This window comes from Narcine bancroftii, assembly GCF_036971445.1.
Source record: "Narcine bancroftii isolate sNarBan1 chromosome 1 unlocalized genomic scaffold, sNarBan1.hap1 SUPER_1_unloc_1, whole genome shotgun sequence".
In the NCBI taxonomy this organism is placed as follows: Eukaryota; Metazoa; Chordata; class Chondrichthyes; order Torpediniformes; family Narcinidae; genus Narcine; species Narcine bancroftii.
Genome location: NW_027211795.1, coordinates 1,770,702 through 1,786,897, shown reverse-complemented (window position 1 = coordinate 1,786,897; position 16,196 = coordinate 1,770,702).

The window sequence follows — 16,196 nt, the reverse complement described above, 5'->3', positions numbered from 1 at the left end:
GAATCAGAGTTGGGGAATCAGAGGTGGGGAATCAGATATGGGGAAACAGAGGCGGGGAATCAGAGGTGGGGAAACAGAGGCAGGGAATCAGATATGGGGAATCAGAGGTGGGGAATCAGAGGCAGGGAATCAGATGTGGGGAATCAGAGCTGGGGAATCAGAGGCGGGGAATATGAGTTTGGGAATCAGAGTCGGGGAATAAGATATGGGGAATCAGAGGCGGGGAATCAGATATGGGCAATCAGAGGAGGGGAATCAGAGGTGGGGCATCAGATGCGGGAATAAGAATTGGGGAATCAGACATGGGGAATCAGAGAAGGGGAATCAGAGGCAGTGAATCAGAGATGGTGAATCAGAGGCGGGGAATCACAGGCAGGGAATCAGACGCAGGGAATCAGTGGTGGTGAATCCAAGATGGGGAATCAGAGGCGGGGAATCAGAGGCAGGGAATTAGACACGGGGAATCAGAGGTGGGGAATCAGAGCTGAGGAATCAGAGGCGGGGAATCAGAGTTGGGGAATCAGAGGCAGGGAATCAGATATGGGCCATCAGAGGCAGGGAATTAGATATGGGGAATCAGAGGCGGGGAATTAGTGGCATGGAATCAGAGGCGGGGAATCAGAGGCGGGGTATCAGAGGCAGGGAATCAGATGTGGGGAATCAGACATGTGGAATCAGAGGCAGGGAATCAGAGGCGGGGAATTACAAGCGGGGAATCATAGGCCGGGAATCAGAGGCAGGGAATCAGATATGGGGAATCAGCGGCGGGGAAACTGAGGCGGGGAATCAGACGCGGAGAATCAGAGGTGGTTAATCACAGATGGGGAATCAGAGGCAGGGAATCAGAAGCAGGGAATCAGACGCGGGGAATCAGAGGTGGGGAATCATAACTGGGGAATCAGAGGCGGGGAATCAGAATTGGGGAATCAGAGGCGGGGAATCTGAGTTTGGGAATCAGAGTCGGGGAATAAGATATGGGGAATCAGAGGCGGGGAATCAGATATGGGCAATCAGAGGAGGGGAATCAGAGGTGGGGCATCAGAGGCGGGAATCAGAATTGGGGAATCAGACATGGGGAATCAGAGAAGGGGAATCAGAGGCAGTGAATCAGAGATGGTGAATCAGAGGCGGGGAATCACAGGCAGGGAATCAGACGCAGGGAATCAGTGGTGGTGAATCCAAGATGGGGAATCAGAGGCGGGGAATCAGAGGCAGGGAATTAGACACGGGGAATCAGAGGTGGGGAATCAGAGCTGAGGAATCAGAGGCGGGGAATCAGAGTTGGGGAATCAGAGGCAGGGAATCAGATATGGGGCATCAGAGGCAGGGAATCAGATATGGGGAATCAGAGGCGGGGAATCATAACTGGGGAATCAGAGGCGGGGAATCAGAGTTGGGGAATCAGAGGCGGGGTATCAGATATGGGGAATCAGAGGCGGGGAATCAGAGGCGGGGAAACTGAGGCGGGGAATCAGATATGGGGAATCAGAGGTGGGGAATCAGAGGCGGTGAATCAGAGATGGGGAATCAGAGGCCGGGAATTAGAGTCAGGGAATCAGACGCGGGTAATCAGAGTTGGGGAATCAGAGCTGGGGAATCAGAGGCGGGGAATCAGTGGTGGTGAATCAGAGATGGGGAATCAGAGGTGGGGCATCAGAGGCGGGAATCAGAATTGGGGAATCAGACATGGGGAATCATGAAGGGGAATCAGAGGCAGTGAATCAGAGATGGTGAATCAGAGGCGGGGAATCACAGGCAGGGAATCAGACGCAGGGAATCAGTGGTGGTGAATCAGAGATGGGGAATCAGAGGCGGGGAATCAGAGGCAAGGAATCAGGCACGGGGAATCAGAGGCGGGGAATCAGAGCTGGGGAATCAGAGGCGGGGAATCAGAGTTGGGGAATCAGAGGTGGGGAATCAGATATGGGGAAACAGAGGCGGGGAATCAGAAGTGGGGAAACAGAGGCAGGGAATCAGATATTGGGAATCAGAGGTGGGGAATCAGAGGCAGGGAATCAGATGTTGGGAATCAGAGCTGGGGAATCAGATATGGGAAATCAGAGATGGGGAATCAGAGGCAGGGAATCAGAGGCGGGCAATCAGAGGTGGGGAATCTGAGTCCGAGAATCAGAGATGGGGAATCAGAGGCGGGGAATCAGATATGGGGAATCAGAGGTGGGGAATCAGAGGCGGGGAAACTGAGGCGGGGAATCAGATGCGGAGAATCAGAGGTGGTTAATCACAGATGGGGAATCAGAGGCAGCGAATCAGAAGCAGGGAATCAGACGCGGGGAATCAGAAGTGGGGAATCATAACTGGGGAATCAGAGGCGGGGAATCAGAGTTGGGGAATCAGAGGCGGGGTATCAGATATGGGGAATCAGAGGCGGGGAATCAGAGGCGGGGAATCAGATATGGGGAATCAGATATGGGGAATCAGAGGCGGTGTATCAGAGATGGGGAATCAGAGGCCGGGAATTAGAGTCAGGGAATCAGACGCGGGTAATATGAGGTGGTGAATCAGAGATGGGGAATCAGAGGCGGGGATTCAGAGGCGGGGAATCAGACGCGGGGAATCAGAGGCGGGGAATCAGAGCTGGGGAATCAGAGGCGGGGAATCAGAGTCGGGGAATCAGAGGCGGGGAATCAGAGATGGGGTATCAGAGGCTGGGAATCAGAGGCCGGGAATCAGAGGCCGGGAATCAGTAGTGGGGAATCAGAGGTGGGAATCAGAATTGGAGAATCACACATGGGGAATCAGAGAAGGGGAATCAGAGGCAGTGAATCAGAGATGGTGAATCAGAGGCGGGGAATCACAGGCAGGGAATCAGACGCAGGGAATCAGTGGTGGTGAATCAGAGATGGGGAATCAGAGGCGGGGAATCAGAGGCAAGGAAACAGACACGGGGAATCAGAGGCGGGGAATCAGAGCTGGGGAATCAGAGGCGGGTATGAGAGTTGGGGAATCAGAGGTGGGGAATCAGATATGGGGAAACAGAGGCGGGGAATCAGAAGTGGGGAATCAGAGGCAGGGAATCAGATATTGGGAATCAGAGGTGGGGAATCAGAGGCAGGGAATCAGATATTGGGAATCAGAGCTGGGGAATCAGATATGGGAAATCAGAGATGGGGAATCAGAGGCAGGGAATCAGAGGCGGGGAATCAGAGGTGGGGAATCTGAGTCCGGGAATCAGAGATGGGGAATCAGAGGCGGGGAATCAGATATGGGGAATCAGAGGTGGGGAATCAGAGGCGGGGAAACAGAGATGGCTTATCAGATATGGGGAATCAGAGGTGGGGAATCAGAGGCGGTGAATCAGAGATGTGGAAACAGAGGCGGGGAATCAGAGGCAGGGAATCAGACACGGGGAATCAGAGGCGGGGAATCAGAGCTGGGGAATCAGAGGCGGGGAATCAGAGTTGGGGAATAAGAGGTGGGTAATCAGATATGGGGAAACAGAGGCGGGGAATCAGAGGTGGGGAATCAGAGGCAGAGAATCAGATGTGGGGAATCAGAGCTGGGGAATCAGAGGCGGGGAATCTGAGTTTGGGAATCAGAGGCGGAGAATAAGATATGGGGAATCAGATGCGGGGAATCAGATATGGGCAATCAGAGGAGGGGAATCAGAGGTTGGGCATCAGAGGCGGGAATCAGAATTGGGGAATCAGACATGGGGAATCAGAGAAGGGAATCAACGGCAGTGAATCAGAGATGGGGAATCAGAGGCGGGGAAACACAGGCAGGGAATCAGACGCAGGGAACCAGTGGTGGTGAATCCAAGATGGGGAATCAGAGGCGGGGAATCAGAGGCAGGGAATTAGACACGGGGAATCAGAGGTGGGGAATCAGAGCTGAGGAATCAGAGGCGGGGAATCAGAGTTGGGGAATCAGAGGCAGGGAATCAGATATGGGGCATCAGAGGCAGGGAATCAGATAGGGTAATCAGAGGCGTGGAATTAGTGGCAGGGAATCAGAGGCGGGGAATCAGAGGCGGGATATCAGAGGCAGGGAATCAGATGTGGGGAATCAGACATGGGGAATCAGAGGCAGGGAATCAGAGGCGGGGAATCAGAAGCGGGAATCAAAGGCCGGGAATGAGAGGCCGGGAATCAGAGGTGGGGATTCAGAGTCCGGGAATCAGAGATGGGGAATCAGAGGCTGGGAATCAGATATGGGGAATCAGAGGCTGGGAATCAGAGGCGGGGAAACAGAGGTGCCTAATTAGATATGGGGAATCAGAGGTGGGGAATCAGAGGCAGTGAATCAGAGATGGGAAATCAGAGGCGGGGAATCAGAGGCAGGGCATCAGACACGTGGAATTAGAGGCGGGGAATCAGAGCTGGGAAATCAGAGGCGGGGAATCAGAGTTGGGGAATCAGAGGTGGGGAATCAGATATGGGGAAACAGAGGCGGGGAATCAGAGGCGGGGAAACCGAGGCGGGGAATCAGATATTGGGAATCAGAGGTGGGGAATCAGAGGCAGGGAATCAGAATTTGGGAATCAGAGATGGGGAATCAGAACTGGGGAATCAGAGGCGGGGAATCAGAATTTGGGAATCAGAGATGGGGAATCAGAGATGGGGAATCAGAGGCGTGGAATCAGACGGGGAGAATCAGAGGTGGTTAATCACAGATGGGGAATCAGAGGCAGGGAATCAGAAGCAGGGAATCAGACGAGGGGAATCAGAGGCGGGGAATCAGAGCTGAGGAATCAGAGGCGGGGAATCAGAGTTGGGGAATCAGAGGCGGGGTATCAGATATGGAGAATCAGAGGCGGGGTATCAGAGGCGGGGTAAGAGAGGAGGGGTATCAGATATGGGGAACCAGAGGTGGGGAATCGGAGGGCGGGTATCAGAGATCGGGAATCAGAGGCAGGGAATAAGATATGGGGAATCAGAGGCGGGGAATCAGAGGCAGGGAATCAGATGTGGGGAATCAGAGATGGGGAATCAGAGGCAGGGAATCAGAGGCGGGGAATCAGAAGCGGGGAATCATATTCCGGGAATCAGAGGCTGGGAATCAGAGGTGGGGAATCTGAGTCCGGGAATCAGGGATGGGGAATCAGAGGCGGGGAATCAGATATGGGGAATCAGAGGCGGGGAATCAGAGGTGGGGTAACAGAGATGGCTTATCAGATATGGGGAATCTGAGGTGGTGAATCAGAGGCGGTGAATCAGAGATGGGGAATCAGAGGCGGGGAATCAGAGGCAGGGAATCAGACACGGGGAATCAGAGGCGGGGAATCAGAGCTGGGGAATCAGAGGCGGGGAATCAGAGTTGGGGAATCAGCTGTGGGGAATCAGATATGGGGAAACAGAGGCGGGGAATCAGAGGTGGGGAAACAGAGGCAGGGAATCAGATATTGGGAATCAGAGGTGGGGAATCAGAGGCAGGGAATCAGATGTGGGGAATCAGAGCTGGGGAATCAGAGGCGGGGAATCTGAGTTTGGGAATCAGAGTCGGGGAATAAGATATGGGGAATCAGAGGCGGGGAATCAGATATGGGCAATCAGAGGAGGGGAATCAGAGGTGGGGCATCAGAGGCGGGAATCAGAATTGGGGAATCAGACATGGGGAATCAGAGAAGGGGAATCAGAGGCAGTGAATCAGAGATGGTGAATGAGAGGCGGGGAATCACAGGCAGGGAATCAGACGCAGGCAATCAGTGGTGGTGAATCCAAGATGGGGAATCAGAGGCGGGGAATCAGAGGCAGGGAATTAGACACGGGGAATCAGAGGTGGGGAATCAGAGCTGAGGAATCAGAGGCGGGGAATCAGAGTTGGGGAATCAGAGGCAGGGAATCAGATATGGTGCATCAGAGGCAGGGAATCAGATATGGGGAATCAGAGGCGGGGAATTAGTGGCATGGAATCAGAGGCGGGGAATCAGAGGCGGGGTATCAGAGGCAGGGAATCAGATGTGGGGAATCAGACATGGGGAATCAGAGGCAGGGAATCAGAGGCGGGGAATTACAAGCGGGGAATCATAGGCAGGGAATCAGAGGCCGGGAATCAGATATGGGGAATCAGAGGCGGGGAAACTGAGGCGGGGAATCAGACGCGGGGAATCAGAGGTGGGGAATCAAAACTGGGGAATCAGAGGCGGGGAATCAGAGTTGGGGAATCAGAGGCGGGTATCAGATATGGGGAATCAGAGGCGGGGAATCAGAGGCGGGGAAACTGAGGCGGGGAATCAGATATGGGGAATCAGAGGTGGGGAATCAGAGGCTGTGAATCAGAGATGGGGAATCAGAGGCCGGGAATCGGAGTCGGGGAATCAGAGGCGGGGAATCAGAGATGGGGAATCAGAGGCGGGGTATCAGTGGCCGGGAATCAGAGGCCGGGAATCAGTTGTGGGGAATCAGAGGCCGGGAATTAGCGGTGGTGGATCAGAGATGGGGAATCAGAGGCGGGGATTCAGAGGCGGGGAATCAGACGCGGGGAATCAGAGGCGGGGAATCAGAGCTGGGGAATCAGAGGCGGGGAATCTGAGTTTGGGAATCAGAGGCGGGGAATAAGATATGGGGAATCAGAGGCGGGGAATCAGATATGGGGAATCAGAGGAGGGGAATCAGAGGTGGGGCATCAGAGGCGGGAATCAGAATTGGGGAATCAGACATGCGGAATCAGAGAAGGGGAATCAGAGGCAGTGAATCAGAGATGGTGAATCAGAGGCGGGGAATCACAGGCAGGGAATCAGACGCAGGGAATCAGTGGTGGTGAATCAGAGATGGGGAATCAGAGGCGGGGAATCAGAGGCAAGGAATCAGACACGGGGAATCAGAGGCGGGGAATCAGAGCTGGGGAATCAGAGGCGGGGAATCAGAGTTGGGGAATCGGAGGTGGGGAATCAGATATGGGGAAACAGAGGCGGGGAATCAGAAGTGGGGAAACAGAGGCAGGGAATCAGATATTGGGAATCAGAGGTGGGGAATCAGAGGCAGGGAATCAGATGTTGGGAATCAGAGCTGGGGAATCATATATGGGGAATCAGAGATTGGGAATCAGAGGCAGGGAATCAGAGGCGGGGAATCAGATATGGGGAATCAGAAGCGGGGAATCAGAGGCGGGGTAACAGAGAGTCTTATCAGATATGGGGAATCTGAGGTGGTGAATAAGAGGCGGTGAATCAGAGATGGGGAATCAGAGGCGGGGAATCAGAGGCAGGGAATCAGACACGGGGAATCAGAGGCGGGGAATCAAAGCTGGGGATTCAGAGGCGGGGAATCAGAGTTGGGGAATCAGAGGTGGGGAATCAGATATGGGGAAACAGAGGCGGGGAATCAGAGGTGGGGAAACAGAGGCAGGGAATCAGATATTGGGAATCAGAGGTGGGGAATCAGAGGCAGGGAATCAGATGTGGGGAATCAGAGCTGGGGAATCAGAGGCGGGGAATCTGAGTTTGGGAATCAGAGTCGGGGAATAAGATATGGGGAATCAGAGGCGGGGAATCAGATATGGGGAATCAGAGGAGGGGAATCAGAGGTGGGGCATCAGAGGCGGGAATCAGAATTGGGGAATCAGAGGCGGGGAATCAGATATGGGGAATCAGAGGCAGTGAATCAGAGATGGTGAATCAGAGGCCGGGAATCACTGGCAGGGAATACGACGCAGGGAATCAGTGGTGGTGAATCCAAGATGGGGAATCAGAGGCGGGGAATCAGAGGCAGGGAATTAGACACGGGGAATCAGAGGCAGGGAATCAGATATGGGGAATCAGAGGCGGGGAATTAGTGGCATGGAATCAGAGGCAGGGAATCAGAGGCGGGGTATCAGAGGCAGGGAATCAGATGTGGGGAATCAGACATGGGGAATCAGAGGCAGGGAATCAGAGGCGGGGAATTACAAGCGGGGAATCATAGGCCGGGAATCAGAGGCCGGGAATCAGATATGGGGAAGCAGCGGCGGGGAAACTGAGGCGGGGAATCAGACGCGGAGGTGGTTAATCACAGATGGGGAATCAGAGGCAGGGAATCAGAAGCAGGGAATCAGACGCGGGGAATCAGAGGTGGGGAATCATAACTGGGGAATCAGAGGCGGGGAATCAGAGTTGGGGAATCAGAGGTGGGGTATCAGATATGGGGAAACTGAGGCGGGGAATCAGATATGGGGAATCAGAGGTGGGGAATCAGAGGCGGTGAATCAGAGATGGGGAATCAGAGGCCGGGAATTAGAGTCAGGGAATCAGACGCGGGTAATCAGAGGTGGGGAATCAGAGCTCGGGAATCAGAGGCGGGGAATCAGAGTCGGGGAATCAGAGGCGGGGAATCAGAGATGGGGAATCAGAGGCGGGGAATCAGAGGCCGGGAATCAGAGGCCGGGAATCAGTTGTGGGGAATCAGAGGCCGGGAATTAGAGGTGGTGAATCAGAGATGGGGAATCAGAGGCTGGGATTCAGAGGCGGGGAATCAGACGCGGGGAATCAGAGGCGGGGAATCAGAGCTGGGGAATCAGAGGCGGGGAATCTGAGTTTGGGAATCAGAGGCGGGGAATAAGATATGGGGAATCAGAGGCGGGGAATCAGATATGGGGAATCAGAGGAGGGGAATCAGAGGTGGGGCATCAGAGGCGGGAATCAGAATTGGGGAATCAGACATGGGGAATCAGAGAAGGGGAATCAGAGGCAGTGAATCAGAGATGGTGAATCAGAGGCGGGGAATCACAGGCAGGAAATCAGACGCAGGGAATCAGTGGTGGTGAATCAGAGATGGGGAATCAGATACGGGGAATCAGAGGCAAGGAATCAGACACGGGGAATCAGAGGCGGGGAATCAGAGCTGGGGAATCAGAGGCGGGGAATCAGAGTTGGGGAATCAGAGGTGGGGAATCAGATATGGGGAAACAGAGGCGGGGAATCAGAAGGGGGAAACAGAGGCAGGGAATCAGATATTGGGAATCAGAGGTGGGGAATCAGAGGCAGGAAATCAGATGTTGGGAATCAGAGCTGGGGAATCAGATATGGGGAATCAGAGATGGGGAATCAGAGTCAGGGAATCAGAGGCGGGGAATCAGAGGTGGGGAATCTGAGTCCGGGAATCAGAGATGGGGAATCAGAGGCGGGGAATCAGATATGGGGAATCAGAGGTGGGGAATCAGAGGCGGGGAAACAGAGATGGCTTATCAGATATGGTGATTCAGAGGTGGGGAATCAGAGGCGGTGAATCAGAGATGTGGAATCAGAGGCGGGGAATCAGAGGCAGGGAATCAGACACGGGGAATCAGAGGCGGGGAATCAGAGCTGGGGAATCAGAGGCGGGGAATCAGAGCTGGGGAATCAGAGGCAGAGAATCAGATGTGGGGAATCAGAGGCGGGGAATCTGAGTTTGGGGATCAGAGGCGGAGAATAAGATAAGGGGAATCAGAGGCGGGGAATCAGATATGGGCAATCAGAGGAGGGGAATCAGAGGTTGGGCATCAGAGGCGGGAATCAGAATTGGGGAATCAGACATGTGGAATCAGAGAAGGGGAATCAGAGGCAGTGAATCAAAGATGGTGAATCAGAGGCGGGGAATCACAGGCAGGGAATCAGACGCAGGGAATCAGTGGTGGTGAATACAAGATGGGGAATCAGAGGCGGGGAATCAGAGGCAGGGAATTAGACACGGGGAATCAGAGGTGGGGAATCAGAGCTGAGGAATCAGAGGTGGGGAATCAGAGTTGGGGAATCAGAGGCTGGGAATCAGATATGGGGCATCAGAGGCAGGGAATCAGATAGGGGAATCAGAGGCGGGGAATTAGTGGCAGGGAATCAGAGGCAGGGAATCAGAGGCGGGATATCAGAGGCAGGGAATCAGATGTGGGGAATCAGACATGGGGAATCAGAGGCAGGGAATCAGAGGCGGGGAATCAGAAGCGGGAATCAAAGGCCGGGAATGAGAGTCCGGGAATCAGAGGTGGGGAATCAGAGGCTGGGAATCAGATACGGGGAATCAGAGGCTGGGAATCAGAGGCGGGGAAACAGAGGTGGCTAATCAGATATGGGGAATCAGAGGTGAGGAATCAGAGGCAGTGAATCAGAGATGGGAAATCAGAGGCGGGGAATCAGAGGCAGGGCATCAGACACGTGGAATCAGAGGCGGGGTATCAGAGCTGGGGAATCAGAGGCGGGGAATCAGAGTTGGGGAATCAGAGGTGGGGAATCAGATATGGGGAAACAGAGGCGGGGAATCAGAGGCGGGGAAACAGAGGCGGGGAATCAGATATTGGGAATCAGAGGTGGGGAATCAGAGGTGGGGAATCAGAGGCAGGGAATCAGAATTTGGGAATCAGAGATGGGGAATCAGAACTGGGGAATCAGAGGCGGGGAATCAGAATTTGGGAATCAGAGATGGGGAATCAGAGATGTGGAATCAGAGGCGCGGAATCAGACGTGGAGAATCAGAGGTGGTTAATCACAGATGGGGAATCAGAGGCAGGGAATCAGAAGCAGGGAATCAGACGCGGGGAATCAGAGGCGGGGAATCAGAGCTGAGGAATCAGAGGCGGGGAATCAGATTTGGGGAATCAGAGGCAGGGAATCAGATATGGGGAATCAGAGGCGGGGAATCAAAAGCAGGGAATCAGATGTGGGGAATCAGAGATGGGGAATCAGAGGCAGGGAATCAGAGGCGGGGAATCAGAAGCGGGGAATCATATTCCGGGAATCAGAGGCTGGGAATCAGAGGTGGGGAATCTGAGTCCGGGAATCAGAGATGGGGAATCAGAGGCGGGGAATCAGATATGGGGAATCAGAGGCGGGGTAACAGAGATGGCTTATCAGATATGGGGAATCTGAGGTGGTGAATCAGAGGCGGTGAATCAGATATGGGGAATCAGAGGCGGGCAAACTGAGGCGGGGAATCAGACGCGGAGAATCAGAGGTGGTTAATCACAGATGGGGAATCAGAGGCAGGGAATGAGAAGCAGGGAATCAGACGCGCGGAATCAGAGGTGGGGAATCATAACTGGGGAATCAGAGGCGGGGAATCAGAGTTGGGGAATCAGAGGCAGGGTATCAGATATGGGGAATCAGAGGCGGGGAATCAGAGGCGGGGAAACTGAGGCGGGGAATCAGATATGGGGAATCAGAGGTGGGGAATCAGAGGCGGTGAATCAGAGATGGGGAATCAGAGGCCGGGAATTAGAGTCAGGGAATCAGATGCGGGTAATCAGAGGTGGGGAATCAGAGCTGGGGTATCAGAGGCGGGGAATCAGAGTCGGGGAATCAGAGGCGGGGAATCAGAGATGGGGAATCAGAGGCGGGGAATCAGAGGCCGGGAATCAGAGGCCGGGAATCATTTGTGGGGAATCAGAGGCCGGGAATTAGCGGTGGTGAATCAGAGATGGGGAATCAGAGGCGGGGATTCAGAGGGGGGGAATCAGACGCGGGGAATCAGAGGCGGGGAATCAGAGCTGGGGAATCAGAGGCGGGGAATGTGAGTTTGGGAATCAGAGGCGGGGAATAAGATATGGGGAATCAGAGGCGGGGAATCAGATATGGGGAATCAGAGGTGGGGCATCAGAGGCGGGAATCAGAATTGGGGAATCAGACATGGGGAATCAGAGAAGGGGAATCAGAGGCAGTGAATCAGAGATGGTGAATCAGAGGCGGGGAATCACAGGCAGGGAATCAGACGCAGGGAATCAGTGGTGGTGAATCAGAGATGGGGAATCAGAGGCGGGGAATCAGAGGCAAGGAATCAGACACGGGGAATCAGAGGCGGGGAATCAGAGCTGGGGAATAAGAGGCGGGGTATCAGAGTTGGGGAATCAGAGGTGGGGAATCAGATATGTGGAAGCAGAGGCGGGGAATCAGAAGTGGGGAAACAGAGGCAGGGAATCAGATATTGGGAATCAGAGGTGGGGAATCAGAGGCAGGGAATCAGATGTTGGGAATCAGAGCTGGGGAATCAGATATGGGGAATCAGAGATGGGGAATCAGAGGCAGGGAATCAGAGGCGGGGAATCAGAGGTGGGGAATCTGAGTCCGGGAACCAGAGATGGGGAATCAGAGGTGGGGAATCAGATATGGGGAATCAGAGGTGGGGAATCAGAGGCGGGGAAACAGAGATGGCTTATCAGATATGGGGAATCAGAGGTGGGGAATCAGAGGCGGTGAATCAGAGATGTGGAATCAGAGGCGGGGAATCGGAGGCAGGGAATCAGACACGGGGAATCAGAGGCGGGGAATCAGAGCTGGGGAATCAGAGGCGGGGAATCGGAGTTGGGGAATCAGAGGTGGGTAATCAGATATGGGGAAACAGAGGCGGGGAATCAGAGGTGGGGAATCAGAGGCAGAGAATCAGATGTGGGGAATCAGAGCTGGGGAATCAGAGGCGGGGAATCTGAGTTTGGGAATCAGAGGCGGAGAATAAGATATGGGGAATAGAGGCGGGGAATCAGATATGGGCAATCAGAGGAGGGGAATCACAGGCAGGGAATCAGACGCAGGGAATCAGTGGTGGTGAATCCAAGATGGGGAATCAGAGGCGGGGAATCAGAGGCAGGGAATTAGACACGGGGAATCAGAGGTGGGGAATCAGAGCTGAGGAATCAGAGGCGGGGAATCAGAGTTGGGGAATCAGAGGCAGGGAATCAGATATGGAGAATCAGAGGCGGGGAATCAGAGGCGGGGAAAGAGAGGAGGGGAATCAGATATGGGGAATCAGAAGCGGGGAATCAGAGGCGGGGTAACAGAGAGGCTTATCAGATATGGGGAATCTGAGGTGGTGAATCAGAGGCGGTGAATCAGAGATGGGGAATCAGAGGCGGGGAATCAGAGGCAGGGAATCAGACACGGGGAATCAGAGGCGGGGAATCAAAGCTGGGGATTCAGAGGCGGGGAATCAGAGTTGGGGAATCAGAGGTGGGGAATCAGATATGGGGAAACAGAGGCGGGGAATCAGAGGTGGGGAAACAGAGGCAGGGAATCAGATATTGGGAATCAGAGGTGGGGAATCAGAGGCAGGGAATCAGATGTGGGGAATCAGAGCTGGGGAATCAGAGGCGGGGAATCTGAGTTTGGGAATCAGAGTCGGGGAATAAGATATGGGGAATCAGAGGCGGGGAATCGGATATGGGCAATCAGAGGAGGGGAATCAGAGGTGGGGAATCAGAGGCAGGGAATCAGATGTTGGGAATCAGAGCTGGGGAATCAGATATGGGGAATCAGAGATGGGGAATCAGAGGCAGGGAATCAGAGGCGGGGAATCAGAGGTGGGGAATCTGAGTCCGGGAACCAGAGATGGGGAATCAGAGGTGGGGAATCAGATATGGGGAATCAGAGGTGGGGAATCAGAGGCGGGGAAACAGAGATGGCTTATCAGATATGGGGAATCAGAGGTGGGGAATCAGAGGCGGTGAATCAGAGATGTGGAATCAGAGGCGGGGAATCGGAGGCAGGGAATCAGACACGGGGAATCAGAGGCGGGGAATCAGAGCTGGGGAATCAGAGGCGGGGAATCGGAGTTGGGGAATCAGAGGTGGGTAATCAGATATGGGGAAACAGAGGCGGGGAATCAGAGGTGGGGAATCAGAGGCAGAGAATCAGATGTGGGGAATCAGAGCTGGGGAATCAGAGGCGGGGAATCTGAGTTTGGGAATCAGAGGCGGAGAATAAGATATGGGGAATCAGAGGCGGGGAATCAGATATGGGCAATCAGAGGAGGGGAATCACAGGCAGGGAATCAGACGCAGGGAATCAGTGGTGGTGAATCCAAGATGGGGAATCAGAGGCGGGGAATCAGAGGCAGGGAATTAGACACGGGGAATCAGAGGTGGGGAATCAGAGCTGAGGAATCAGAGGCGGGGAATCAGAGTTGGGGAATCAGAGGCAGGGAATCAGATATGGAGAATCAGAGGCGGGGAATCAGAGGCGGGGAAAGAGAGGAGGGGTATCAGATATGGGGAACCAGAGGTGGGGAATCGGAGGGCGGGAATCAGAGATGGGGAATCAGAGGCAGGGAATCAGATATGGGGAATCAGAGGCGGGGAATCAGAGGCAGGGAGTCGGATGTGTGGAATCAGAGATGGGGAATCAGAGGCAGGGAATCAGAGGCGGGGAATCAGAAGCGGGGACTCATATTCCGGGAATCAGATGCTGGGAATCAGAGGTGGGGAATCTGAGTCCGGGAATCAGAGATGGGGAATCAGAGGCGGGGAATCAGATATGGGGAATCAGAAGCGGGGAATCAGAGGCGGGGTAACAGAGAGGCTTATCAGATATGGGGAATCTGAGGTGGTGAATCAGAGGCGGTGAATCAGAGATGGGGAATCAGAGGCGGGGAATCAGAGGCAGGGAATCAGACACGGGGAATCAGAGGCGGGGAATCAAAGCTGGGGATTCAGAGGCGGGGAATCAGAGTTGGGGAATCAGAGGTGGGGAATCAGATATGGGGAAACAGAGGCGGGGAATCAGAGGTGGGGAAACAGAGGCAGGGAATCAGATATTGGGAATCAGAGGTGGGGAATCAGAGGCAGGGAATCAGATGTGGGGAATCAGAGCTGGGGAATCAGAGGCGGGGAATCTGAGTTTGGGAATCAGAGTCGGGGAATAAGATATGGGGAATCAGAGGCGGGGAATCGGATATGGGCAATCAGAGGAGGGGAATCAGAGGTGGGGCATCAGAGGCGGGAATAAGAATTGGGGAATCAGACATAGGGAATCAGAGAAGGGGAATCAGAGGCAGTGAATCAGAGATGGTGAATCAGAGGCGGGGAATCACAGGCAGGGAATCAGACGCAGGGAATCAGTGGTGGTGAATCCAAGATGGGGAATCAGAGGCGGGGAATCAGAGGCAGGGAATTAGACACGGGGAATCAGAGGTGGGGAATCAGAGCTGAGGAATCAGAGGCGGGGAATCAGAGTTGGGGAATCAGAGGCAGGGAATCAGATATGGGGCATCAGAGGCAGGGAATTAGATATGGGGAATCAGAGGCGGGGAATTAGTGGCATGGAATCAGAGGCGGGGAATCAGAGGCGGGGTATCAGAGGCAGGGAATCAGATGTGGGGAATCAGACATGGGGAATCAGAGGCAGGGAATCAGAGGCGGGGAATTACAAGCGGGGAATCATAGGCCGGGAATCAGAGGCCGGGAATCAGATATGGGGAATCAGCGGCGGGGAAACTGAGGCGGGGAATCAGACGCGGAGAATCAGAGGTGGTTAATCACAGATGGGGAATCAGATGCAGGGAATCAGAAGCAGGGAATCAGACGCGGGGAATCAGAGGTGGGGAATCATAACTGGGGAATCAGAGGCGGGGAATCAGAATTGGGGAATCAGAGGCGGGGAATCTGAGTTTGGGAATCAGAGTCGGGGAATAAGATATGGGGAATCAGAGGCGGGGAATCAGATATGGGCAATCAGAGGAGGGGAATCAGAGGTGGGGCATCAGAGGCGGGAATCAGAATTGGGGAATCAGACATGGGGAATCAGAGAAGGGGAATCAGAGGCAGTGAATCAGAGATGGTGAATCAGAGGCGGGGAATCACAGGCAGGGAATCAGACGCAGGGAATCAGTGGTGGTGAATCCAAGATGGGGAATCAGAGGCGTGGAATCAGAGGCAGGGAATTAGACACGGGGAATCAGAGGTGGGGAATCAGAGCTGAGGAATCAGAGGCGGGGAATCAGAGTTGGGGAATCAGAGGCAGGGAATCAGATATGGGGCATCAGAGGCAGGGAATCAGATATGGGGAATCAGAGGCGGGGAATCATAACTGGGGAATCAGAGGCGGGGAATCAGATATGGGGCATCAGAGGCAGGGAATTAGATATGGGGAATCAGAGGCGGGGAATTAGTGGCATGGAATCAGAGGCGGGGAATCAGAGGCGGGGTATCAGAGGCAGGGAATCAGATGTGGGGAATCAGACATGGGGAATCAGAGGCAGGGAATCAGAGGCGGGGAATTACAAGCGGGGAATCATAGGCCGGGAATCAGAGGCCGGGAATCAGATATGGGGAATCAGCGGCGGGGAAACTGAGGCGGGGAATCAGACGCGGAGAATCAGAGGTGGTTAATCACAGATGGGGAATCAGAGGCAGGGAATCAGAAGCAGGGAATCAGACGCGGGGAATCAGAGGTGGGGAATCATAACTGGGGAATCAGAGGCGGGGAATCAGAATTGGGGAATCAGAGGCGGGGAATCTGAGTTTGGGAATCAGAGTCGGGGAATAAGATATGGGGAATCAGAGGCGGGGAATCAGATATGGGCAAT